Raw genomic sequence first — 20681 nt, 5'->3', positions numbered from 1 at the left:
TTCTGACTCCAGGTCAGTGCTTCAGCCACATACGTCTCCACAGCAGGAAACAACGTGCAAGCTTCCAGAAATAAACAAGAGAAATAACTGACAGGATGTAATCGTTGTGTGTGTGGGCAACGGCGTATCTTCTTCCCTCACTGGAATCTGTCTCCATTAAATGGTTTAGCATCAAGTGTGAGAGTCTGGGGGAGTCACTATAAACGTGGCCGTGCAGCCGTGCTTGGAGTTTCGAACACTCACTTAAAGAAGAGCTCAGCGAGGAGACTGGCTGAAGCAGGAGTTCTCTCTGGATCCTACAAACCCACACATGCTTTTGGGATTTGTCTCTACAACCTTGAAGAAGCCTGTTTATATCCAGGTGTGAGGCTGTGCCAGCAGGTGATGAAAGTTAAATGAAGTGCATTAGCAAACCTGGAAACAACTAGCTGCACGCTGCTGCACGCTGCTGTTGCCACAGCAAACAGGAAACCCCAGTGTGGACGCACACACACCAGGAACGTCAGACTGGCTGCTGTCTCACCAGTTTGTTTAGTGGGATGTGTTAACTGCCATGCTTTCAGATGCTCCACACTTGCACGTGGATTAGGGCCATGCCCTTATGACTAGCAAACAGGTCTGAAGTCACAGGAGTTTTAGATCTGGAAATACCACACGACTAACCATCTGGCTGGTGTGCTGAATGACAGCAGGGCTGCAGCTAAGAAATTAATCGACTTCAGGGTTAGGTTCACGTCAGTGAGGCCTGCTGCTCCCACTGGGCACAAGGATTTTTTAGTTTATTTTATTCAGCGCGTTACCTGCCACCAGGTTGGCTACTGTGTCTCACTGACCTACCTTTGCTGCCATCCAACATACCTAAAAAAAGCTTGAAGAGGGTGAAGAAGTAGCTCAGTACTGCTGTAACATCCATCCAGAGATTAGGCCACAATAACAGGATGGTGTAAGAGTAGTTCTTAAGCTCACAGGTAGTATTCCCCCAAACGTGTCCCAGTGAGGGGGACCTGCCAACAACGTTAACAGTATAAATAGATCCATCATTATCAATGTGGGTTACCAGAGTCAAGCACAGTTCACTGTTTACTGGCAGTGAGCGATGGAGGAAGCTAATCAGGCAGCAGAGGACCAGAGCCGTCACCATGGCAACCAGCAAACCCACGGCTTTGCCAGAGAAGCGTAGACTAAACTGTTAATACTGAGCCAAAGCAGATCCTGATGTGAACGACCTCAGAGAGCGGACACACAGACACACTGCCCACAGCAGGAAGCACAGGGGGCGGGGCCACCTCAGCCCTGGATTAAAGTGTGTCTACACACCAACCATGTGTGAGCGCTGGCACGTTTGGTGTGTGGGAGTGCTTTTACTGCAGGTGAGCTGCATACCACAAGCTCCACTGGCAATGGATGAACTGATAACAGACAGAGACATGACGTGCACACACACACACACACACACACACACACACACACACACACACACACACACACACACACACACACACACACACCAAGGAATCAGCAGAGCTGTATCCGCAGCCAGACGCTCACAGCTGACCTTTAACTCACTTCCCTCTAATTAATAAAAAGCACCCCATCAATCCAGCTTTGACACAGCAAACCTCAGCTCTGTTTCTGTCTCTCACACACACAAACACACGCACACACACTTATTCACTCACTATCAATCTCATGTCAGCACGCACTAATGCGCCTCATCATTCATTCATGGAGGGGAAATGGCATACACAAGCAGCAGCTTTGTTCAGAGCAAACAGTGGGATTAGTGCTGTTGGACTCAAGTGAAGCTCAAACTGGATCAAAAGGGACTCACAACAGTTTACACTGAGTGGAAGTGTCTTGCATGAAGGTTATATTTTCTTCTGTTATATCAAAGTGACCGGTCGACCCATTGTTGTTAGTCTGAGCACAGATGGTTCTTCTCTGTGGAAGGCAGCAGAGATTGCTGCTATACAGGAGACTGAAACTACAACACACAGGAGGTCGTGAGCACTGACCACTCCCCTTCCTGCTCAGGCTCACCTTTCAATCATCCAGCATTTGATACAGGTCATGTTAGCCCATTGGGGCATATTGGCAAGCCACTGAACATGGTGCTTCAGATTACCTCACTTACCCCATCTTTAAAAGTTAAAATATAGTCAACAGTTAACAGTAAAAAACCCCGCCCAGTTAAGTGGAGACAGGGGTGTGTGGGAGGCTTGGGATTTATACAACACTTTCACATACACTCCATGCACTGTAAGTGCTTCAGGCGTGACGCAACAACGCCTGAGTGCGTGAGCACGGCAGAGAGCAGCAGAGTCAGGAGAACACGTTTTACATGCTGTCCATGGCTCATTGATACACGCTGTCAGTGCACTGCAATCAATTTGTATGGTTATGTTAAGTTTACGTGTTGACTTCCTGACCCGCCACGAGGCTGAGCTCTCTTATTTTGAAAAGAAATCAAAGCCACCAACTTTTTCCCTTCATCGATTTGCACAAAACAGGCAAATGATTATAGAAATCCTCCAGACAGTGATTGTATTCATTGACAGCTCATTATACACGCTTGCTTCTTGCATGGCTGCTCAGCTTCAGTGAGGGCAGACATATGAACCTGATTCGCCATCTTTATTGGTGGAATAACGCACGACGTACAGCCGACAGCTTCAGTTTGTTGACAGCGTTCAGAAGTCTTGGTTTGCTGCGGTGGTTCAAAGAAGGAGCAACTGAAACACTGGCTTTGTGCAACAGCAGAGCAGCTTCTTTTCTGCTGCAAATATACTTTCTATCTGTCGTGTCATCCTCGCCATGAATCCACACCCTCTGAATTCTTGGACTCAAATTTCCCTCGCCCCCCCGCCCGCCCGTCCTTGCACATGCTTTTCTCCCTTTTTTTCACTCCTTGTACTGCTCAGAGTCTGGCATGGCCTGTGTTTTTCACCATAGAAACCGACATAACACACCAGCACAGCCAAGCCTGGGCTCAACAAACAGACCAAATAAAATCAATCATTCAGTCGGTGTGTGCAAAAGCCTTTTCTCTTCACTTCACAGCACTTCCAACAGGACGAGGAGGGTCAGGGCCAGGCTGCGCACATTTTTGACATCATTCTGGTGTTGAAGCCAGACGCAGTTTGACATAAAACAAAAGCAGTCACATACATCTGCCCCAAACATTTCTGCAGATGGAGACTTTATATTTGTATTTAATATGACTTGTTCTGACTGTCCCAGGCCCATCCACATAACCTGCTGAGATAGGACACTATTATGTCTATGACGTAATCTGATGATTCGACGAATCAAAACGCGCTGCTATGAGATCAATCTGTTCTTTTAACAACAATCTTGTTCTAAAAACACAGTCTGGCACCTTCTTGGCACCGAGGCAAAACTAAAATCTAACCAATTTGCTCCCATTCCTATGATGTAATCCCCGAAAATGTCAGATATTTGTTTTAGTTATGTAAGCCTTCCTCAGCCCTCTCCAAACCCTCCACTGTGTCTGCCAGATGGAACAAATGACGAATCTCAAGACGTTCGGCGTTTCCTGGCCAGAGCAGTGCAAGTGTGTGTTTGTGTGCGTGTGCATGTGTGCGCGTGTGTGCGTGTGTGGAAAAAACAGCAGTGAAGTGTTGGTGCTCCTGCCTCCATGTCTTTCTCGGTGTACGTGGAGATGCACCATCAGTGATGCCAGAAAACTGTTCACATTATTATAAACCACCAACAGCAAAGAGTATCAGTCATGTCCATGTGACTGGATTTAGGAGGACTAAATCCAGTGTGTTCTTAGGAGGACACACAGACTCAGCTGACAGTGGCCAGCGCCAGGGCACCCGGTCATCCTATCACTGAGGACAACCAGCTTCTCTGCCTGGAGACAACCCTGCAAGCAACTGGTGTATCCATGCTAGGAGAAAGGAAGGGAAGGGAGGGAGGACTCCTGCCGAAGGTGCCTATGGGAAAAGTGTACATGACTCTCAGACGAGAGGCAGAGAGAAGGTCGGTGGCAGAAAATCTCGTGGACCATCAGCTGTCTGTTAACACGTCCCCTTCTCTTCCTTATCCTTAAACACCATGTGCCATCCCCTCGTCCCATCTGTCCCTAACAAGTGAATATTACTACAAGGGGTATGAGACTTTAGCTTGAGGCTAATCTTTCATTTCAAACCAATTCCTTCAAATGAAAGACTGACAGAGCTCCAAGCTGCATTTACTGACTATGAAACCTAGATCTAGTAGATCTAGAAAATAGAAATTTGGGGGAATAAAATGCAGAATGACACTATTTTTATAGCTAATGGGTCCTTGTTCAGCTTCTTTAGGTTTCTTTCTAACAGTGTAGTCTGTCTCCTTCTGCATACACATTTATGTGAACTACCAGATCTTTTCTGTTGTCCTTTCCACCCTTCTTATTTCCCCAACGTCTGCAGCCATGATAGTTACATAATTGCTTTGGTAAACTGTGTGACCCCCCCTCCTCCTCCAATCTCACATCACACTGATCTGTTATGTCTGAGGCCGAGGAGACCAGATTCCCAGACACACATATCACAGTGGGTGTTTTTAGGGCAACAGTTACTTTCATGTGTCGCTTTGAAGAACAAAAATAGAAACTAATTCCTTCAAATCAAAGATTGAATGTTGCAGGGCTGTCGTTTCTATGGTGAGAAACTCAGTGAGATAAAGTCTCCTGGGCTGTAATCTCCATTCTATCAGGTAAACACAATGCACCGCAGCTCCTCAGTGCGCCCTCCCCTCAGTGAGCTCATTGTGTTTGGCTGTGTGGGCTTTACTGGTACTGGTGGACCCAGCTGTCTTTCTCATGCTCACACTGGTTCCACAATGTAAGGCCTGACCAACAGCTCTGGATCGCCATAAAATATTGTGTCCATAGTTACCTTTATGGTAAGGTAGGCTGGTGATTGGTTTGTAGGATGATCACTTTAACCTGTAAAAGCATGAACTCTTTCATGTCATCGATTTTTAATTTGGGACCTGATGAATGTAAAAACAAAGAACTACCAGATTTTTTTTTTACCTGATTTTTGTTTCTGAGAGAAATGAGATCCAGATATGAGGACATATTTCGATAGAGCAGTGGCAGCATAATGTCCTCGTAAGTGGATATCAGGCCTTTGTGGAGAAAAATTTTGTATTTTGGTCAAAACAACCCCAAATGTGATGTCCACATATGTGGACGCCAGGTCCTAGGAGGTTAAAAATCTCCCCCTGACATCAATCAGCTCTGCTTTGAGATTTCCAATTAAACAAAGAGTAAACTGGATTTTTTTAATATCCTGGTAAAACAGGGAAAACATGAAATTTAAGACAACCTTCCACCTTCTGTGGACACTGAGGGAGCTGCTAGCCTTTGTCCTTTTTAAATGAGTCATTAGAACAAACTGTTACAAATGTAAGGTTGGCGGCTTCTTCTCATCCTGCCAGAAGGTCTAATGCACCAACTATATGTTGTTTGGTACAAACAATGTGACACATGGGGGATTTAGGGACTTTTCAATACAGACACTTCCTGCTTGTCATTTATTAAACTTCTAATGCAAATAGTCCTTTTTACCACATTTGTTCAGTTTGACACGAGGCCTGGTGGCTGCAGCACTGGCTCCAAAAATCCAAACTCATTTTCCCACTGGGAGACTGCGAAAGGTCACGAGCAGAGGGGAAAAGCCTAAGCTAAAGAGTAAAAAGATGGAACATCTGTCTTTCTCTTAAAGGACAAAGGAAATAAATGTGTTGTGTCCAGAGTGTACCAGCTGGAACTGGTGGACATTTTCCACTCACTGTGCTTCCCCAGAGGTGTCTCTCTTTCCTCTCTCAGGCTCTCTCCTGAACTCTCTTTTACTTATCATTGTACAGTCTGCTAATTTTATCTTCACAAATACAACACAGAGCGATAAGCCCCCTACATATGAACACCAAACAAAGCCGAGTGTGTGTGTGTGTGTGTGTGTGTGGGGGGGGGGGGGGGGGGGGGGGGGAGATAAAGTTAGTGTGGTCGGGGGGAAGGGGAAAGGGAAAGGGGGCAAAAGCAAACAGTCCTTTCCTCCACTTCTTCATTCCTTCCTCCCAACATGAGGGAGTGAGATTGCAGCTGCAGAGCACACATGCAGCCAACAGCAGCTCGTTCATCACAAACACGGTGCTGTGAAAAAGTTTTTGTCTCCTTCTTCATTTCTTGGTTTTTGTCTAATCGTCAAACTTTAATGTGTCAGACAACCAAACACACTGACTGAGATGCTTTAAATAAGCTGTTTCTGCTCCAAACACGAGTCTGAAAAGAGGAGTGGGCCAAAATTCATTAGCAGTTATGCTTGATTGCAACACTCGCTGCCAAGGGTGGTGCAAGCAGTTATTAGGTTTAGTAATGACTTCTTCACAGAGGGACAGGTGATCCTCAATAAATGAAATCATCTTTGACAAACTGCATTCTGTACTTTGTACGTAATATAACATTAAAACTGGTCTGAAACATTGTGTGACACATTTTTTTAAAAAAAAGCTCTAATAACATTATAAAGTCAACCTACATTAAACTATTTAAACTATAATCTGTCCCACAAGTATTGAAATATTATTACATGCTGCCTACAGGAGCGTGCAGATTCACAGCACACTGTCCACAGTGCTGCAAGCACAGAGATCAGGACAGTGCATCTGTGGCTCAGCATTAGAAAAACAGAAACAAATATGCTGTTAAGTTAAAACCGCACATGAGTCTTCAGACGAGATGTAACTGCAGGGGCAGAGTTTACAAGCAGGAAGCAGGATGGACTCAGATAGCTGTGGTCAGTTTAAAGGAAGCTGAGGTGTTAATGGACCCAGACTGATAAGAGTGCTTAAGCCAATTAAGGGAGGAGTACAACCATCATTGCTTATCTGGCTTCATGTGTCTTTTTATGCAGTCGCCTACAAAGCCAACAGTTCTGTGTTATTTAACTGCATTAGTCATGTGAAATGACTTGCAGCACTGGAACGTGTGGGCCTGTGTTGCACTGATAAATAACAAACAGGTGCCGGGATGTTTCACAGGTTTATCGTTGCAGCCGCAGCTCGCAGCTATCGGGGCTGAAAATTGACCGAACGTACGCATTTTTACAGCCACAGCTGCATGTGAGCCCCACCTAAGCACCGGGGAGGGATCAAGCAGGCGGCACAGCACTGGCAGGTCTGCACTGGCTGCACTAAGCAGTGACGCTGATCGATTTCATTGTGCAGATTAGATTTGGGGAATGCAATGGGATGGAGCTGATGGTGCTCTGAGTGGAGGTGGGTGGGTTCATCATCATCATCAGGCGCCAAGTTGGTCTACTGAAGCCTTCCAAAGCCAACACACACACACACACAGGGGGGGGGAGGTGGATCGGTGGGTGGGGCCATATCACGACTGGCTGGGGGGTGCAGTTAGGCAGCTGTGAGCATTTCAGAAAAGATTAGCACCAGGTTCAACTGTAAACAATGAGCTCATTCTCTCTGCTAGAGCACCGCAGAACACACCACATCTGTTTTTGAACAAGCAGGCTCATTCAAGGCCCACACTGAGGTAATCAACACCCACACTTGTAAAAATTAAACTGGGGAAAACGCTGGAGACTTAAAGTCATGCATTGTCCTGCAGCTACGGGAAAAAATATGCACGACTAGTGTTCATTAAAAGGAATATTAATGAAGACTATAGCAGGGAAAGGCTTGGTGCGAGGGGGAAGGACGGTGGAAGGTTTCTCAAATGTCCCTCGCTTCTTAAAAATACCAGTGTGGTGAGCACTATCGGTTTCTGTCTGAATCCTCCAAGCTGTTTTTCTGACTATTGCAGAGCCCCTGGCAATATTGTTTCATCTATTAAAATGGTACAGGACTCTAAAAGCCATTGTGCACAGCACGCTTTAAAATGGATTGAGATTATTTCATTACACTGTAAAAAAAATCAGCTTTCCCAGATGTGACTTGCTGCAGATGCAGAAATCTTCAACACAAGCCTGCATCAGTAGGTCCTGCAGGAGCTTAGACCTGGATCACACAGAGCATTCGATGGTTAGCTTTACAAAAGGATCATTATGAGGAAACTTTTGATAAATGAAGTGGAGTATGGAACAACTGTGTCCAGGATTAACAGAGGTCCAGTTAAATGTCCTTACTACAGAGGGTGGAAACAGTAGACTGGCATGCTTTGACTCCACCGCTGGCCCCATCCCGTCCCTAAAAACAAAAGTATCATATGGCCAAGGAGGATTGTGAACCATTCAGCTCAGTTCAGCTCTAATTATATAGTGCCAGTTCACAACAGCAGTCACTGCACGGTTTCTTTACATCGTATACTTTACTGTATACAAGCCACACTGCAGCCCTGCAACTCCTTTGTCATCTTTGACATGCTGGAGCTGTTTTGTGCAGAGATATGATGAAGATGACGAGCTTGAAGGAAACAAGCATTCACTGCTGTGATAATAAAGCTGTGCAGTGAGACTCAGAGACAAAACACACACGTACAGCCAGCTCACGTGCACAAATCTTTCAGTTAGGAGAGACGTTTTCAGAGCTGTATGCAGCACAGATCGGAAACGTGTGCGTGACTGAACTCTTTTCTGACAGACTTAACTTTTCATTAAAAAACAAAAGGCTAACACAAAGAAGGCATGAAAATAGAAAATGAGAGTTTTTCATTACGTGGGTTTGTGTGTGGCAGGCACGAGGGTCAAGCAGACACCAGGAGCAGGTGGCACCGGGGTAGGTGCTGCTGGGCTGACGGGTGCTGATTGGTGAGCGCTGCCCTTTCACGATCCACGTGCCATCTGCCTCGGCCGGCAGTGACTGCATCCCCAGTGACAAACAGGCAACAGAGGGACGGAGGCTGTACTGCCACGTTAGAAAGCTTCCAGCTCTCTTGCTCATTTTCACCACCGCCCTCTGCTTGGTTGTCAGAAACAGCTCGGGCCCCTGTGGCACCGGTACCTGGGTGTAACGCTACGCCAACATCGTCTCGTCCAGCGCGTTAGCTTTGACTTACACTAACCGATCTGTTTGGCTGCATAGAGTAAAATGTAGGGAAAGGCCCGTCTCCATAGAGAATTGATGTCACACTCTGCCAATTTAATTTGGCAAACCAATTTATGGAATAGTTAATTGCAACACTGCTCTATTTAACAGTCAAATGAGGTCTGGAAGATGTCCTCGGTCTTGTGACCTTAGAAATGTCATATCGTTTAATCAGAGCTGGGAGGCAGCAGCAGTTCACTGTGTGCACTGTCCTGAGTAGAAAAATGGCATTTTTACTTGGCAGTTTGTGTGTCTTTTGCAGCTTGGGGGGTTGGAGGGCAATCAGGATGCCTGTGCAATCTGCATGCAACTCACACTCACGAGCGGCTCCAACACCTGTCTTTTTTGTGGTAAAAAGGGCAACTTGCAGAAATAAAACGGGGCCTTGTTGCGGTACTTAAATCATCTCAGCTTTCTCAATCTTCCTCCCATTGGAACCGGGTTGGAGGCGGTGATGAGCTATTTACGAGGAAGGTCATGCTGAGAGGGCATGGCAAAGAGCCAGCGCTCTGTCTCTCCTGCTCCTCTTCCTCCTTCCTGCCCTTGTCTTTGTTTTCTCCCCTCTGCTTTCCTGCACCAACTCTGAATGCTAAAATCAGAGAAGGCAGAGTGTATCATGCAGCAGCATGGATACACTCTGTGCAACCACACAATCAAAAGTGAGTTTGCAATAGCTGAGACTGTTTGCTACCAGCTCTGAGGGTGATTTCACACATAACTTCAGTGGCTTTGTTTCCTATTGGTGTTCACACCAGGTGAAGAAACTGAAATGTCCAGTCAGTGCTTCTAACGGTTCAGCCATCTTCCTCAAGCATTAGTCAAAAGGACATATTTTTGATGCATGCTAGCATTTCATACTACATACACAGGTTGACCTGAAGCACAACACAGAGCAGCTTTAGCCATGAGACACCCTGAAGGTAAAGAGTGGGCAATCAGATTTCCACGGGGGGAACTACAAGTGCTGTGGAAGGCCACACCAGTAGACTGAACCCAGCTCTGCTCAACATTACTTTGACCTTTTTTATAAACCGACTGCTGCTGGTGGGAATAAATGTGAACAATAGGTCAAACCTTCGATCACTATTTAATCAACGTTCCCCAAAACAACAAAATGTACCTTCATGAACATTCAGCATATTTCCCACATACAAAGGTGAGTATCTGGGCCGTGTCACCAAAGCCTCACAGTGAAGAAGAAAGAAAGAAAAACTCTAATTTGGCTGTTTGGTTTCTCAGCTGACCCTCCAACCTTCCTGCAATCTCCTCAATCTGCTCTCGTCCATGAATTTCTTTCTCTCTTCATGGATGGATGCATGGATGGATGCATGGATGGATGGAGTCTCTGATGAGGGTCTCAATAAAAACAGTGGGACCGGTGGGATGGGCCTAGACTGCAACCCTTCCATGCTGTAATCTTCCTTGCCTCCATCCGATCAGCACTATGAGCATCTCTCTCCGTCTCCACCTCTGTGTTCAGTAAATTGCACTAATGTACTGTGAAAGCTCTCTCGCGCTCCTTCTCGGAGCTGCACACCTCCTTCATCTCACACCAGTTTAATTAGCGTAGCCAACAAAGCAGAAAACAGATGTCTGCTTAACACGTACTTCTGGCCAAATATGGAGTTTAATTAGAGGTCAAGCATCAGGTGCCAATGAGTATTTCACCATTTTACCCCAACCCTTACCTTTTATTACAGTATTCCTTGTTGTGTGTTTGCAGCCGTTGCAGGCGTTGACATAAACGAGAATACGCCCTAATTTGAGGAAACGAGTCAACCTTGACTTGTTTTTTTTCAGAGCATCTTTGGCCACATCAAACACACACACACTTGAAAACTGGAGATGGCACACCATCAGGAGCAGGTAGCGGGAGACGGGGATTAGATTGGGTGTGGAATGCATTTCACACCCAGACTTTCAAAGAAGGGAAGAAGGAGCTGTGGCATTCCTGGGTGCACCTAGTGGAGGCTCTCCCTTTGATGTTTAATTTAGAGGCAGAAGGAGGGACAGACTGAAAGGCTGGATGGAGAGAGCGATGGTGGAAGTGTTGAGTGTGCTGAAACTCTGCTGCGCTTCATCAAAGGCTTTGGGTTCCCTCTCCTCTTCATTTATACACTGACAGCGATAAAGGCGAATATGCTCGAACGCAGCAGAGAGAAAGGCCGGGGTATGAAAGAGGGAGGAGGGAGTGAAGCGAGGCTCATAAACGAGGCTCTAGTGGGGAGCTGAGCCAAATCTGACTCATGGAAGCAGTTTTGGCTGCCATTTCCTCTCTTCCTCTCTCCTTTATCGTTCCTTCCCCCTTCCTCAGCTGGGGAGACCTTCCTCCTCCTTTCTGCTCACTGAGTGAAAAGTGGAGCTGTGCGCCAGGCGGAGGAAGCGATTAAAAATTAATGGAAGCTGAGTGACAGAGAAACCTGCAAGGGCGTGTGTGTCGCTCTCTGAACCCACCAATCCCCAACAGGTCAGAGTGCTCAGTGTGTAGGTCTAACACAAGCCCCCCTCATGCTGGGGCTGCTGTTGCCATTGTAATACAGTAAGACAGAGTACTTATCAGCGTTAACTGTGGGCTGGATGGAGTACAGAGCTGCTGAGGAGTAACGCTGATGAGCACCCACTAAGATATGGAAAAGAGCTGGTGTGAGAAGACGAGTGTTTATGTGAGCAGCAACAGACAAAGAGTGTGCTTTGGCTGAGAGTAAAACAGACGATGAGAAGTTGGACTGTGTGTCAGGGCCTCTAAGCCCCTCCCTGTTTGTAAGAGTGATGCACATCCATCGCTCCTCCGTGTCCGCAACAAAAAACAAACACCACCATCTACCTTTTTTGCTGTTACAGGCAAAACAAGTTTTAAAAAAAAGAGTTTCAGTAGTAAAATAATGTTGCAGAGCACCACTGGTGACCTCCATCCAGAAATACACTGGAAATTCACCAGTGTTTGGATTTTTCTAAGTACAGAAGTTGATGTTGATAGATTTCTTCAGTGAACATGCAGCGAATGAGTTTGAAACAAACACACAATGTAGACTTTAAGTTAAGATTTCTTTGTCAAACTGCTGATTGGATGGTGAGGAGCAGCGTGCTGCTCGGGATGGATGAGACTGTATAAAACGAGAGCTGAATTAGCGAAACACAATAACAGATTTCAGTTAGTCGCGGCTGTTGGCTGTGAGGAGCGCTGATGCAAAGTGAAAGTTAGCAGGTGTAGCTGAGAAACAAAGCTTGTAAGAACAAAGGCACTGCCTCGCTGTGTGCACGTTTGCAGTTTGTAGGTTGCAGCATGCACCAGTGCAACCGTGGTAGATAGCAGAAGCATGTGGTTACACCCAGCTCCATCTCACAGAGGCCTGTGGCGGGCGGCCATTTTGGTTAAACCCAAGTCGGTCTGCGCTGGGGGTTTCAATACCGCACCCTTCCCCAGCCCGTTCTGCAGCTCCTCCCTCCCAGAACTACCACACAAATCTCAGTTTACAGCATCTGAAAGGTGGATGTGGGCCATCAAATTACCAGTATGCAGTCCATGTAACACAACTAACCAGGGCTGCAGCTCTACTGGCAGCCATCGCATGAAAGGCTGCAGTCATACGAGTGGCGTCAAGCACTCAAGGTGCTTTATACTGTAAGCTAAAGAGCCCAAAATCCCATAGTAACACAAAGGAAACCCCAACAATCAGACAGCTGCCTGTGAAAGGGGGGGGGGGGATGAGAGCATCTTTAAGAAGAGATTTTGACCTCGTATTTGAGGAGCTGCATCTGGATTCAAGAGGGAGCCAATGAAAATGAGCCATTACAGCAGAAACATGCTCTGCCTGTCAGGACTCTCACTGAAGCAGCCTTTAACTGAAGGTTTTTCACAGAGGTTTGAGAACAAACTGATAATAATGAAGCACAGCAGCCAGCCTAGAAGTCAAAGAGCCATCCTCAGAGACAGGATGGGTCTCATTTTGGAAGTACTGCAAAGATGCAAGGAAGCACTAATGTGCTGAGTGTGACGATGGATGTGCAGGGGACCAGCAGACAGTGACACTCACCTGTAGTTGGACAGCAGCAGGAACACAGCAGGCAGCCATGGAAGAGAAGAGGAGACAAAAAAGGGGAAGTCAGTGCAAACTAATTGCATAATAAAGCATTGATTCACAAAGTGGTCATTTAGGGGGATCCAGCAAAATGAGCTTAATTTCACTCCAAGTGAAATGATCCTCATTAGCAGCATGTACATGATTCGTTTCACTCATCATCTGTGCTTCCCCACAGGAAGTGCACAAACTCAGGTCTGGGACCCTGGTGGGCTCTAAACACATGAAAGTAAACCAGCTCCACTGAAATGAACCAGCACACGTAATCTTTTCCATGTTATCTGTAATACATACTGAATGCATATATGCTCAGAATATACAGTGAGATCATCACCAGAAACACATCCGTCCTCTTCTGCTCACGGTCACATGCACATATGAAAGCTAATGTGTGCACTCACATCAGCTCAGTGTGCTGCTGTCGTTCACCAACACGAGCACGTGCACGGCACATGCTCACGCTCACATATGTTAGTCAATCAGACTGAGGGTAAACCACGAGGTCATCGGCGTACACACACATTTCTCTCATTAAGGAAACACCTGGAGGTGACCTGGACCGAGTGCAGTGAGACGGACAGAAGGACGCCGTGGCTGAAGATCATTCGATAACAGTGTCTGAGGAGGAATCCAGAAAGAGGCAGCTTTTCCTCCCCGCTCTCTTTATGGCACCACAAAGATAAGAAGAAAAAAGACAAAGACCACAAGAAGAAGGAACGCTGGAGGAGCAGGTGCACGGTTCCTGCAGACTTCCATGTACACAGTGTTAGTACATGAGCGCCTATCTGAGCGCACATTCTGTGCCACACACACACGTTGGTGTGGCGCTGACACAAACAGATGAAGTGAGATAATATTAATGGAGCTGATGACAACACTTTATGTTACTGTAAGTGCAACGACAGCTTCCCAGCAAGTGTTAGACCAAACACACGCAGAGGAGCCGCCACAGCTATCAGGGGCTCAGTGCAACGCTCACTAAGGACGTGTAAGCATGCTGCCAGCGTCTGCAGTGCACAGCCAGCTAACGTCGCCACACACTGACTGTGCAGAGCTGTGAGGGGATGAGGCGTCTCGCCTGGTTATCAGCGCTTTTATAAACACCCCTTTAACCACAGCCCCGGTTCTTACACACAGCCACACATACCTGCATGTGGGTGCTTGAATGATTAATGGGGCATACAGAGCACAGGCACCCACACGGATTAGCTACTAACACACAGCCGTGACTATCTGTAGCTAGGCTGTAGCTGCCTGGCACAATCTGCCCCACTTCCTTCTTTTTTCCTAAACTCTGCATTTCACAGGCCCGCCGACATCGCTCTCCACGCATATGAGCACCTCCTTCACTGCACCCCCTAATGAGGTAATAAGGGTAAAACTGGTCTAAATGTATTTGTTTTTCACACTGAGGGCCTAATTAGCTGCTCCTACAACCCCACACAACGCTGCCATGTGCACGTTCCTCAGGTGTGGGTCAGCATCTTATTTTGTTACACACTGCTTTTCATACATGTGGAGACAAAAGCATGAGAAAATAAAAGTACGCTGTGGTCTGTGTCCCAGACCTGAACCAACAACTGCCTTCTGTGGGAATAAAAACAGCAGCAAAAGGAGGTGTAGTTTAAGTTGAGGTGGAGCAATCCCTCAGTGGGTTTCACTTTCACATGGTGATTAATCACTTAAGAAGATTTGCCCCCCCCCCCCCCCTCACTTCCCTGTGGTTGTCTGGCTAATGTCTCTCTGCTTAACCCATTTGAAGCCCCGGCTGCAAAGTGGCACATTTTCATCTGAAAGGACAGAGGACTCACTAAGACAATAGACAGAAGGGGGTGTGGGTTGGGGGGGGGGGTCTTTCCTCTCCCCACAGGCTCTCCTGTGTTGTTAGAGAAAGCTAGCATGTGGTCTCCACCTTCTCTGCAACTAAATGAATGATCTGTAATCGGGACAAAAGTGCTTCCCTCACTGAGCACACTCAGCTCCACTTCAGGAACTTTATCAGCTGAGATCTCTCACGTTTGTTCTGTGTGAGGTGCTTTAAGTCCAGATGCAGGAACGCTGTACTCTACATGCTGTGTGGTTTACAGGATTGGGGGGGGGGGCTGGAAAATTACCTTTGCACTTAGACCGACTGTTTCTTCTTTGTGGTGCTAAAAACGCTCACATTTCCTTTCCTCGCACCTATCAGAGGCCTCAAAAGTGATGACACTAACGCTGATGTTGAATGGTGGGAAAATGTCAGAAAAGTGGAAGCAGACAGTACAGGAGTGTCGAAAAGCGTGTCTGTGCACGTCGGCTATTTTAGGTCTCTGAGTCGCTTCACTTTCTCAGACAGTAAAACAGGAAACTGGATGTGCTGAACATTACAGCAACATCCTCCCTGTAACTCGCAGCTCCTTCAGCAGGTTACTACAGCAGGCGCTGAGGTCAGCTGCTCGTCTGAGCACACACGAGAACTCTTAACCAGTACAAGAGCTGGGCTGGCTTTGTTGCTGTCAGTGAGGGGGCAGTCTGTGAACGAGCCCACACCCTGTAAAATAGTGACCAGTTGACCTTGAGCCTTATAAACCTACATCTAAGACAGCAAGGCCCCAACCACAGAGACTAGTCACTGCAGTCGAGTCACCTGAAGAGGCCCACTCACACAGGCTGCTGTTTGATTTCTGCTCTTTTCCACAGGGCAAAGGTCACCAGGAAGAACCTCGGGACTTCTTCCAACATGCAAACTTACAGCTGTCCTTCTTTTCTGTCACTTTGTGCTTATCACAAAGATTAACAGGCTGTTTGCTGTGTTAGGGAGCGGAGAGCACCACCCTGCCTAGGCCACACCCTGTTAGGAGCCCTAATGATGTGGCCTGATAGAGACACGTGTTGCATACAGGCCACAGATGTTTGACGACCTCACAGAGAAACAGCAAAGATCCTTTAGACTAGCATCAATCTCTGAATCACTCAAAACTGCAAAACTGGGGAAAGGTGCAGGAAGGTTGTATCTGGGTTTTAGAGTATATTGAGAAGTAAGGACATCCAAATGACCTTTAACAAGCAGAAGTTAGTCCTGCAGAGGTTGGAGAGGGGTCACTGCAGCCCACTGAGAGAAGCTGCTGTGCCTTCGAGGAGCAGTTTGTTCTGGAGACAAGTCAGCGAAGAAAAAGTTCACACAGCAGTGCTAACAAAATGGATTCCTTTGCAGAGTGAGCAAATGAGGAAACTGTGGTTTGAGGCTAAGATATGAGGAGGCTAAATAAGGTGGAAGGGGACATACCCCCTACCTGACCACAGGACCGACTCAACCTGGAACCAGAAGACTCTTCACGCTGACGACAGTCTGTTTGTGTTGCTGCGCTCTCTTTTGTCCGGCCTGTTCTCCTCATTTCCCTTTTCTGCTCTCACATCTGGAAAGCAGGACTGGTTTCCCTGCCATTCCCCATGCATCCACACACACACACACACGCGCGCGCACACACACACACACGCGCGCGCACACACACACACACACGCACACTGACGTCATGCAGTTTGCTCTGCCTGATGGAAAGCATATGAGCTGAGAAAGGAACACTGGAGGAAGGGGTGTTGTCACTAGAACACGCAATTTATTTGCCAGAACTCGATTAAAATTCATTTTTTCCAGGACTTTTTCCCTCTTTGTACCTTATAATGCTGCTGCTTCTTCATGACAGTCTTATTATTCCAAACTTCAACATTAGGACCTGGTGCAGTGTTGGGATTACAGATGAGTGTTACATCTGTTCTTCTGCATGTAGACCCAGGTCTGACACTTCTACCCATAGGAGCAACATTAGCTGGTTTCAGAGCCACACATCTCCAGCTTTGCATATGAAACTTTCTCCTTTTTCTATTGCAAAATCCTGCAGGAGAGGTGGGGTGCACTGGAGAACATGCTTCCAGCTGGACAATGCCATTGGCTGCCTCCCCAACGCTCACTGGCTACATTTTTCCATAACATCAAAGCCAAGAAAAACCTCCTATGTTGCTTTCCTCTGTTTGGGAATTTGCCACCACCACCATAATCACTTCTCCTGCCGGAGCCAGAATGGTTGCTAAGAAGGAAAAATAAGAGAAAATAATACAAACGGAGGTGGTCTGTGCGTGTTCTTGGCGAAGGACGCATCTGATCTGGTTTGGATTTTTCCTCATTGTGAGCTGCAGGACACAGATGACTCGCTGTCAACTTTACAGGCCTTATTTACCATGTATGTGTTTCTGCAGGGCCTTTTTTCACTTACTGTGGTGCAGAATTTCAACACTTCCTGCAAATTTAGGCTGTGAAACTCCTGCACACAATTTTACTGACTTCATAATGTTCAGGCGCAGATTTGCACAGGTGAGGTGTGGCGTGGACAGTACCTACCCACGCTCCCCCTCTGTGAGCTCTTTCTGCTGATTCAGAACCAAAGCATTACAGATTTGAACTTCAAGGCAGGTTCACATGTAAGCATGACACTTCCACCCGTCATGCTACACCCGCTCAGCTTTATAATGCTAACATGTTTGATCTGGTCAACACACAGCGCCTTTAGAGCGTTTAGTACCAACAGCACCTGCTCGCAATCCAGCGACACCAAAACAACAAAAACAAGAATGCGATTAAAGCAGCGAGTGGCACTGCACATGAACTGTAGGTACACTGCAGCTGGTGTATATAAGCCCTCTCATGCTGAGGGGTGATTACCTAGTTTGCAGTGCTGGTAATCTGTAAAGCAGCTTGGAGAGAGTTTTTTAAAGACGCAGCAGTGGTGGCAGTCTGTTCTCTCTCTCCCCCTGAGCAGCATGGCCAGCCTCACAAGCCTGCCAAAAAGAACTACCAGGAGGTATGAATCACCACATGGACAATATTTCACAATATTGTTAAAGTGCTTTGTGAAGTAGGTCAGCTGTACGAGTAGGTGCAAACGATGGTGATGAGCCTCCCACAGAGGTGCATTAGTGTTGGTGAAACGTCTAAAACTGATAAGAACGGCAAGAGAAAACATGATGAGGCTCCAACGGGGCGTCAGCAAACGCTCCTGTAGTTTGGAGGCTACACCAACTCTCAGGAGAACCGAGAAAGCAGGTGGACACTGACATTTGACTTTGGCTAGGGTCAGTGTCACTACTGACAGCACGAGGCAATGCCTCGACCTCTGCACAGGTAGTCCAGCATCTCCAGGATAGAGCGCACCATTACCAGAAGGCGCAGTCTCAAGACCAGGAGACAGGAGAGCTGGACAGGTCCTTAACCCGTCAGCAAGACCAGGACCTACTCCTCTGTGAAAGGAGGAACAGGTCACAGCCACAGGCCTAGAAAATGACCTCCAACAGATGACTGGTGTGAATGACTCTGACCAAACATTCAGAAACGGCGCTCCAGTGGGCCCAGTGCTCCTCCCAGCATCATGGAGCCTGATTCACATTGGTCCTTTATTTCTAACATATTACTCCACCCATATCAGCACAGACATTTAGAGTGATTATTTTCTCTTTCAGATCTGTGTTTTCAAAATGTTCCTTTCCTTTTTGTGAGCAGCATATCCTCTAAAGGGTATTTATGGGCTCTATCATTCTACAACACAATGCAGTACGAGTACAGGAAGGTAGCAGGACTCCAAGCTTGAAAGCAGCCTGGGTCTCAGCATCGTGCTGCTCCTGACTCCTCGGTGACACCGCATGAGTTCTAACATGCAGTTAATGTGTTTGTGACAACACAAACACATTAACACACATACACACAAGCGTGTGCACGTCGTCTTTCCACCAGCTCAGAAAAATGGAAATCAAAGTATTTACGTCTTGTGATCCACGCTGGCACCCTTCAGCAACACAAACTGGGCCTTCACGACTCCTCCACCAAGATGCTTTTGTATGGAAACAGTTTTCATTCATCTTTGGCAAAGACGCCATGTTTCTTAGAGTTTGTTTTAAAAGAGTAGAAAAAATGTTGTGGTTTGATATCTAAAATAGAAAACAGGATGTCCTGTTTTCTTAACTTTAACCCAGATATGGAAATTCTGTTATTCCCGTCAGTGGAACAGCACGGGAGGCAGACGCTGCCATTCTTGCTCTGTCTGCCGTACAGCCACTGTGAAATTGTTCGCTTCTCTGAAGTAAGCGTGCTGGGAGCCTATGGAACCACACGTGTGGGCGTACGTATGAGTGAGCGCACTACAGAGTGTGTTCAAGTGCACTGCACGGGCACATCATAATGTGGAGAAGACATAGACTGCAACAGAAGAACGGATGAGCGAGTGAGAGCGAGTGGACGGCTGAATGAGAGAGCAGAGAGAAAGCTCTGGTCAGGCACGCGATGCTCAGCCAGAATCAGGTCAGAGGCCTCCCTCACATCCACGCTCTGCAGAAACGCTCACTTCTGCATGGCTCCGCTAAGTTATACGCTGCTGCAAAGAACCACTTAAAGGTACAGTGCAACATTTTGGAAATCTGTTGTTTGCAACCTTACACAGAGACAGAAGTCACCGTGGATAGGGCCTTAAGGTAAACCGACTTATATACAGTATGTAGTGTCAAAGGTTTGCTGAGACTCTTATTTGAGCTTGAAGAAGTGTTTCACTGTCACAGGTCTAATCTCACAAACAGACCCTCACCCCATGGAGCCACAGCCATAAAATGAATGATTACTTTTGCTTTTCTATGTATTAATCAGTCACTTGTAAAAAAACAAGGTATGCACGCCTCACTTTTGCAAACAGCACAGCTTCATTGAAGCTTAATTAAGTTTAATATCCACACAGTATCCTGATGGACTTCCACCAGCTTGGGTCCCACAGACTGTGACGTACGTGTGAATGTAAGGACACTAGAAGCAGGTGACACGATGAACAAACAGACACGTGCATACACAAGGAGAGCTATATTTCTATAACATCTGACAACTCTCACTGCAGGTCTGTGGTTCCTACAGTCGACATGCATGACGTGGATGATCCAATTATTCTCCACTGTTGCTCCATCAAGGTTGGAGAGCTGCACTAATGAAGATGCGAGGAATATAAATATAAAGGTTTCCCTGTATGCAGATGACATACTTCAACATATCCCTGGGAGGTTTGGACAGACAGCTGACTAGTCCACCACAAGAGACCCGACTCGATAACAAGACACTGGAAGTGTGACACTGGAGCATGGTCTCTGAGTCTAATGCCGCTGCAAGGAGCACGAGGTCACAGTATAACGCCGGGTTTTAGATCCGATTGTGGGAATTTTATAATTTAGTGATTAGGTTTCAAAACACAAGCAACTATTTAGTCCAAGTGTTTGTGCTTTTTCAGCTGAATATCACAAACCCTTTGTCGTGGCCCTGATTGCCATCCAGCCCATCCTTATATTTCTGTTGTCCAGCCCTTCGGGCAGTCATGTGTTGTCTTTATTGTGCTGTATAAATAAACTATGGTGTGGTCTTCCTAAACTAATAAGTGCACCAACTTTGGCTGAAATGACCTGTTTCAATGACTTCATCCGGTCTAAGAAATATAATTACAGCTCTGAGAAACAAATAAGTACTTTTAAATGAACATAAACAGGAGA

At 46.6% G+C, this 20681-nt stretch overlaps 1 protein-coding gene and 2 long non-coding RNA genes across 3 annotated transcripts in view; 1 reads left to right on the top strand and 2 right to left on the bottom strand.

Moving 5' to 3' along the window:
• The window catches only part of skia (SKI proto-oncogene a), a 62960-nt gene that overhangs the window by 26807 nt on the left and 15472 nt on the right, over nucleotides 1-20681 (bottom strand). The gene's annotated exons all lie outside the window — the stretch shown is intronic.
• LOC145423227 (uncharacterized) lies at nucleotides 7888-8231 on the bottom strand. The gene is made up of 2 exons (XR_013904326.1): nucleotides 8160-8231; nucleotides 7888-8031 (listed from the first exon to the last, which is right to left on the bottom strand). It is a non-coding gene; the product is annotated as an uncharacterized LOC145423227 (long non-coding RNA).
• Nucleotides 19341-20566, top strand: LOC145423225 (uncharacterized). The gene is made up of 3 exons (XR_013904325.1): nucleotides 19341-19554; nucleotides 19889-19944; nucleotides 20042-20566. It is a non-coding gene; the product is annotated as an uncharacterized LOC145423225 (long non-coding RNA).

Source organism: Astatotilapia calliptera, chromosome 20, assembly GCF_964374335.1.
Source record: "Astatotilapia calliptera chromosome 20, fAstCal68.1, whole genome shotgun sequence".
NCBI classification, from domain to species: domain Eukaryota; kingdom Metazoa; phylum Chordata; class Actinopteri; order Cichliformes; family Cichlidae; genus Astatotilapia; species Astatotilapia calliptera.
Note: the sequence above shows the minus strand (reverse complement) of the source record. Positions and strands in the feature narration are given on the sequence as shown.